Below are 7,500 nucleotides of genomic sequence, written 5' to 3'. Positions count from 1 at the left end.
GAGACGGGGCCTTGGTCCAACTTGGCATAGGCATGGAATTTGATCTTTATTACTTGGCCACGGTCATGCCACGGTACATGGAGGTTGCTTGACACCCCCGTGTGCATTTCGGAGCACTTTGATTTTTTGGCCCCCCGCGTGCCTTGCCACGCCCTTGCTTATAGCAAAACGAGACGGGGCCTTGGTCCAACTTGGCATAGGCATGGAATTTGATCTTTATTACTTGGCCACGGTCATGCCACGGTACATGGAGGTTGCTTGACACCCCCGTGTGCATTTTCGGAGCACTTTGATTTTTTGGCCCCCCGCGTGCCTTGCCACGCCCTTGCTTATAGCAAAACGAGACGGGGCCTTGGTCCAACTTGGCCTAGGCATGGAATTTGATCTTTATTACTTGGCCACGGTCATGCCACGGTACATGGAGGTTGCTTGACACCCCCGTGTGCATTTTCGGAGCACTTTGATTTTTTGGCCCCCCGCGTGCCTTGCCACGCCCTTGCTTATAGCAAAACGAGACGGGGCCTTGGTCCAACTTGGCATAGGCATGGAATTTGATCTTTATTACTTGGCCACGGTCATGCCACGGTACATGGAGGTTGCTTGACACCCCCGTGTGCATTTCGGAGCACTTTGATTTTTTGGCCCCCCGCGTGCCTTGCCACGCCCTTGCTTATAGCAAAACGAGACGGGGCCTTGGTCCAACTTGGCATAGGCATGGAATTTGATCTTTATTACTTGGCCACGGTCATGCCACGGTACATGGAGGTTGCTTGACACCCCCGTGTGCATTTTCGGAGCACTTTGATTTTTTGGCCCCCCGCGTGCCTTGCCACGCCCTTGCTTATAGCAAAACGAGACGGGGCCTTGGTCCAACTTGGCCTAGGCATGGAATTTGATCTTTATTACTTGGCCACGGTCATGCCACGGTACATGGAGGTTGCTTGACACCCCCGTGTGCATTTTCGGAGCACTTTGATTTTTTGGCCCCCCGCGTGCCTTGCCACGCCCTTGCTTATAGCAAAACGAGACGGGGCCTTGGTCCAACTTGGCCTAGGCATGGAATTTGATCTTTATTACTTGGCCACGGTCATGCCACGGTACATGGAGGTTGCTTGACACCCCCGTGTGCATTTCGGAGCACTTTGATTTTTTGGCCCCCCGCGTGCCTTGCCACGCCCTTGCTTATAGCAAAACGAGACGGGGCCTTGGTCCAACTTGGCATAGGCATGGAATTTGATCTTTATTACTTGGCCACGGTCATGCCACGGTACATGGAGGTTGCTTGACACCCCCGTGTGCATTTCGGAGCACTTTGATTTTTTGGCCCCCCGCGTGCCTTGCCACGCCCTTGCTTATAGCAAAACGAGACGGGGCCTTGGTCCAACTTGGCATAGGCATGGAATTTGATCTTTATTACTTGGCCACGGTCATGCCACGGTACATGGAGGTTGCTTGACACCCCCGTGTGCATTTCGGAGCACTTTGATTTTTTGGCCCCCCGCGTGCCTTGCCACGCCCTTGCTTATAGCAAAACGAGACGGGGCCTTGGTCCAACTTGGCATAGGCATGGAATTTGATCTTTATTACTTGGCCACGGTCATGCCACGGTACATGGAGGTTGCTTGACACCCCCGTGTGCATTTTCGGAGCACTTTGATTTTTTGGCCCCCCGCGTGCCTTGCCACGCCCTTGCTTATAGCAAAACGAGACGGGGCCTTGGTCCAACTTGGCCTAGGCATGGAATTTGATCTTTATTACTTGGCCACGGTCATGCCACGGTACATGGAGGTTGCTTGACACCCCCGTGTGCATTTTCGGAGCACTTTGATTTTTTGGCCCCCCGCGTGCCTTGCCACGCCCTTGCTTATAGCAAAACGAGACGGGGCCTTGGTCCAACTTGGCCTAGGCATGGAATTTGATCTTTATTACTTGGCCACGGTCATGCCACGGTACATGGAGGTTGCTTGACACCCCCGTGTGCATTTCGGAGCACTTTGATTTTTTGGCCCCCCGCGTGCCTTGCCACGCCCTTGCTTATAGCAAAACGAGACGGGGCCTTGGTCCAACTTGGCATAGGCATGGAATTTGATCTTTATTACTTGGCCACGGTCATGCCACGGTACATGGAGGTTGCTTGACACCCCCGTGTGCATTTCGGAGCACTTTGATTTTTTGGCCCCCCGCGTGCCTTGCCACGCCCTTGCTTATAGCAAAACGAGACGGGGCCTTGGTCCAACTTGGCATAGGCATGGAATTTGATCTTTATTACTTGGCCACGGTCATGCCACGGTACATGGAGGTTGCTTGACACCCCCGTGTGCATTTTCGGAGCACTTTGATTTTTTGGCCCCCCGCGTGCCTTGCCACGCCCTTGCTTATAGCAAAACGAGACGGGGCCTTGGTCCAACTTGGCATAGGCATGGAATTTGATCTTTATTACTTGGCCACGGTCATGCCACGGTACATGGAGGTTGCTTGACACCCCCGTGTGCATTTCGGAGCACTTTGATTTTTTGGCCCCCCGCGTGCCTTGCCACGCCCTTGCTTATAGCAAAACGAGACGGGGCCTTGGTCCAACTTGGCCTAGGCATGGAATTTGATCTTTATTACTTGGCCACGGTCATGCCACGGTACATGGAGGTTGCTTGACACCCCCGTGTGCATTTTCGGAGCACTTTGATTTTTTGGCCCCCCGCGTGCCTTGCCACGCCCTTGCTTATAGCAAAACGAGACGGGGCCTTGGTCCAACTTGGCATAGGCATGGAATTTGATCTTTATTACTTGGCCACGGTCATGCCACGGTACATGGAGGTTGCTTGACACCCCCGTGTGCATTTCGGAGCACTTTGATTTTTTGGCCCCCCGCGTGCCTTGCCACGCCCTTGCTTATAGCAAAACGAGACGGGGCCTTGGTCCAACTTGGCATAGGCATGGAATTTGATCTTTATTACTTGGCCACGGTCATGCCACGGTACATGGAGGTTGCTTGACACCCCCGTGTGCATTTCGGAGCACTTTGATTTTTTGGCCCCCCGCGTGCCTTGCCACGCCCTTGCTTATTGCAAAACGAGACGGGGCCTTGGTCCAACTTGGCCTAGGCATGGAATTTGATCTTTATTACTTGGCCACGGTCATGCCACGGTACATGGAGGTTGCTTGACACCCCCGTGTGCATTTTCGGAGCACTTTGATTTTTTGGCCCCCCGCGTGCCTTGCCACGCCCTTGCTTATAGCAAAACGAGACGGGGCCTTGGTCCAACTTGGCATAGGCATGGAATTTGATCTTTATTACTTGGCCACGGTCATGCCACGGTACATGGAGGTTGCTTGACACCCCCGTGTGCATTTCGGAGCACTTTGATTTTTTGGCCCCCCGCGTGCCTTGCCACGCCCTTGCTTATAGCAAAACGAGACGGGGCCTTGGTCCAACTTGGCATAGGCATGGAATTTGATCTTTATTACTTGGCCACGGTCATGCCACGGTACATGGAGGTTGCTTGACACCCCCGTGTGCATTTCGGAGCACTTTGATTTTTTGGCCCCCCGCGTGCCTTGCCACGCCCTTGCTTATAGCAAAACGAGACGGGGCCTTGGTCCAACTTGGCATAGGCATGGAATTTGATCTTTATTACTTGGCCACGGTCATGCCACGGTACATGGAGGTTGCTTGACACCCCCGTGTGCATTTCGGAGCACTTTGATTTTTTGGCCCCCCGCGTGCCTTGCCACGCCCTTGCTTATAGCAAAACGAGACGGGGCCTTGGTCCAACTTGGCATAGGCATGGAATTTGATCTTTATTACTTGGCCACGGTCATGCCACGGTACATGGAGGTTGCTTGACACCCCCGTGTGCATTTTCGGAGCACTTTGATTTTTTGGCCCCCCGCGTGCCTTGCCACGCCCTTGCTTATAGCAAAACGAGACGGGGCCTTGGTCCAACTTGGCATAGGCATGGAATTTGATCTTTATTACTTGGCCACGGTCATGCCACGGTACATGGAGGTTGCTTGACACCCCCGTGTGCATTTCGGAGCACTTTGATTTTTTGGCCCCCCGCGTGCCTTGCCACGCCCTTGCTTATAGCAAAACGAGACGGGGCCTTGGTCCAACTTGGCCTAGGCATGGAATTTGATCTTTATTACTTGGCCACGGTCATGCCACGGTACATGGAGGTTGCTTGACACCCCCGTGTGCATTTTCGGAGCACTTTGATTTTTTGGCCCCCCGCGTGCCTTGCCACGCCCTTGCTTATAGCAAAACGAGACGGGGCCTTGGTCCAACTTGGCATAGGCATGGAATTTGATCTTTATTACTTGGCCACGGTCATGCCACGGTACATGGAGGTTGCTTGACACCCCCGTGTGCATTTCGGAGCACTTTGATTTTTTGGCCCCCCGCGTGCCTTGCCACGCCCTTGCTTATAGCAAAACGAGACGGGGCCTTGGTCCAACTTGGCATAGGCATGGAATTTGATCTTTATTACTTGGCCACGGTCATGCCACGGTACATGGAGGTTGCTTGACACCCCCGTGTGCATTTCGGAGCACTTTGATTTTTTGGCCCCCCGCGTGCCTTGCCACGCCCTTGCTTATTGCAAAACGAGACGGGGCCTTGGTCCAACTTGGCCTAGGCATGGAATTTGATCTTTATTACTTGGCCACGGTCATGCCACGGTACATGGAGGTTGCTTGACACCCCCGTGTGCATTTTCGGAGCACTTTGATTTTTTGGCCCCCCGCGTGCCTTGCCACGCCCTTGCTTATAGCAAAACGAGACGGGGCCTTGGTCCAACTTGGCATAGGCATGGAATTTGATCTTTATTACTTGGCCACGGTCATGCCACGGTACATGGAGGTTGCTTGACTCCCCCGTGTGCATTTCGGAGCACTTTGATTTTTTGGCCCCCCGCGTGCCTTGCCACGCCCTTGCTTATAGCAAAACGAGACGGGGCCTTGGTCCAACTTGGCATAGGCATGGAATTTGATCTTTATTACTTGGCCACGGTCATGCCACGGTACATGGAGGTTGCTTGACACCCCCGTGTGCATTTCGGAGCACTTTGATTTTTTGGCCCCCCGCGTGCCTTGCCACGCCCTTGCTTATAGCAAAACGAGACGGGGCCTTGGTCCAACTTGGCATAGGCATGGAATTTGATCTTTATTACTTGGCCACGGTCATGCCACGGTACATGGAGGTTGCTTGACACCCCCGTGTGCATTTCGGAGCACTTTGATTTTTTGGCCCCCCGCGTGCCTTGCCACGCCCTTGCTTATAGCAAAACGAGACGGGGCCTTGGTCCAACTTGGCATAGGCATGGAATTTGATCTTTATTACTTGGCCACGGTCATGCCACGGTACATGGAGGTTGCTTGACACCCCCGTGTGCATTTTCGGAGCACTTTGATTTTTTGGCCCCCCGCGTGCCTTGCCACGCCCTTGCTTATAGCAAAACGAGACGGGGCCTTGGTCCAACTTGGCCTAGGCATGGAATTTGATCTTTATTACTTGGCCACGGTCATGCCACGGTACATGGAGGTTGCTTGACACCCCCGTGTGCATTTTCGGAGCACTTTGATTTTTTGGCCCCCCGCGTGCCTTGCCACGCCCTTGCTTATAGCAAAACGAGACGGGGCCTTGGTCCAACTTGGCCTAGGCATGGAATTTGATCTTTATTACTTGGCCACGGTCATGCCACGGTACATGGAGGTTGCTTGACACCCCCGTGTGCATTTCGGAGCACTTTGATTTTTTGGCCCCCCGCGTGCCTTGCCACGCCCTTGCTTATAGCAAAACGAGACGGGGCCTTGGTCCAACTTGGCATAGGCATGGAATTTGATCTTTATTACTTGGCCACGGTCATGCCACGGTACATGGAGGTTGCTTGACACCCCCGTGTGCATTTCGGAGCACTTTGATTTTTTGGCCCCCCGCGTGCCTTGCCACGCCCTTGCTTATAGCAAAACGAGACGGGGCCTTGGTCCAACTTGGCATAGGCATGGAATTTGATCTTTATTACTTGGCCACGGTCATGCCACGGTACATGGAGGTTGCTTGACACCCCCGTGTGCATTTCGGAGCACTTTGATTTTTTGGCCCCCCGCGTGCCTTGCCACGCCCTTGCTTATAGCAAAACGAGACGGGGCCTTGGTCCAACTTGGCATAGGCATGGAATTTGATCTTTATTACTTGGCCACGGTCATGCCACGGTACATGGAGGTTGCTTGACACCCCCGTGTGCATTTTCGGAGCACTTTGATTTTTTGGCCCCCCGCGTGCCTTGCCACGCCCTTGCTTATAGCAAAACGAGACGGGGCCTTGGTCCAACTTGGCCTAGGCATGGAATTTGATCTTTATTACTTGGCCACGGTCATGCCACGGTACATGGAGGTTGCTTGACACCCCCGTGTGCATTTTCGGAGCACTTTGATTTTTTGGCCCCCCGCGTGCCTTGCCACGCCCTTGCTTATAGCAAAACGAGACGGGGCCTTGGTCCAACTTGGCCTAGGCATGGAATTTGATCTTTATTACTTGGCCACGGTCATGCCACGGTACATGGAGGTTGCTTGACACCCCCGTGTGCATTTCGGAGCACTTTGATTTTTTGGCCCCCCGCGTGCCTTGCCACGCCCTTGCTTATAGCAAAACGAGACGGGGCCTTGGTCCAACTTGGCATAGGCATGGAATTTGATCTTTATTACTTGGCCACGGTCATGCCACGGTACATGGAGGTTGCTTGACACCCCCGTGTGCATTTCGGAGCACTTTGATTTTTTGGCCCCCCGCGTGCCTTGCCACGCCCTTGCTTATAGCAAAACGAGACGGGGCCTTGGTCCAACTTGGCATAGGCATGGAATTTGATCTTTATTACTTGGCCACGGTCATGCCACGGTACATGGAGGTTGCTTGACACCCCCGTGTGCATTTTCGGAGCACTTTGATTTTTTGGCCCCCCGCGTGCCTTGCCACGCCCTTGCTTATAGCAAAACGAGACGGGGCCTTGGTCCAACTTGGCATAGGCATGGAATTTGATCTTTATTACTTGGCCACGGTCATGCCACGGTACATGGAGGTTGCTTGACACCCCCGTGTGCATTTCGGAGCACTTTGATTTTTTGGCCCCCCGCGTGCCTTGCCACGCCCTTGCTTATAGCAAAACGAGACGGGGCCTTGGTCCAACTTGGCCTAGGCATGGAATTTGATCTTTATTACTTGGCCACGGTCATGCCACGGTACATGGAGGTTGCTTGACACCCCCGTGTGCATTTTCGGAGCACTTTGATTTTTTGGCCCCCCGCGTGCCTTGCCACGCCCTTGCTTATAGCAAAACGAGACGGGGCCTTGGTCCAACTTGGCATAGGCATGGAATTTGATCTTTATTACTTGGCCACGGTCATGCCACGGTACATGGAGGTTGCTTGACACCCCCGTGTGCATTTCGGAGCACTTTGATTTTTTGGCCCCCCGCGTGCCTTGCCACGCCCTTGCTTATAGCAAAACGA

Source organism: Trifolium pratense, unplaced genomic scaffold, assembly GCF_020283565.1.
Source record: "Trifolium pratense cultivar HEN17-A07 unplaced genomic scaffold, ARS_RC_1.1 scaffold_95, whole genome shotgun sequence".
In the NCBI taxonomy this organism is placed as follows: Eukaryota; Viridiplantae; Streptophyta; class Magnoliopsida; order Fabales; family Fabaceae; genus Trifolium; species Trifolium pratense.
This window is presented reverse-complemented; position numbering follows the sequence as displayed.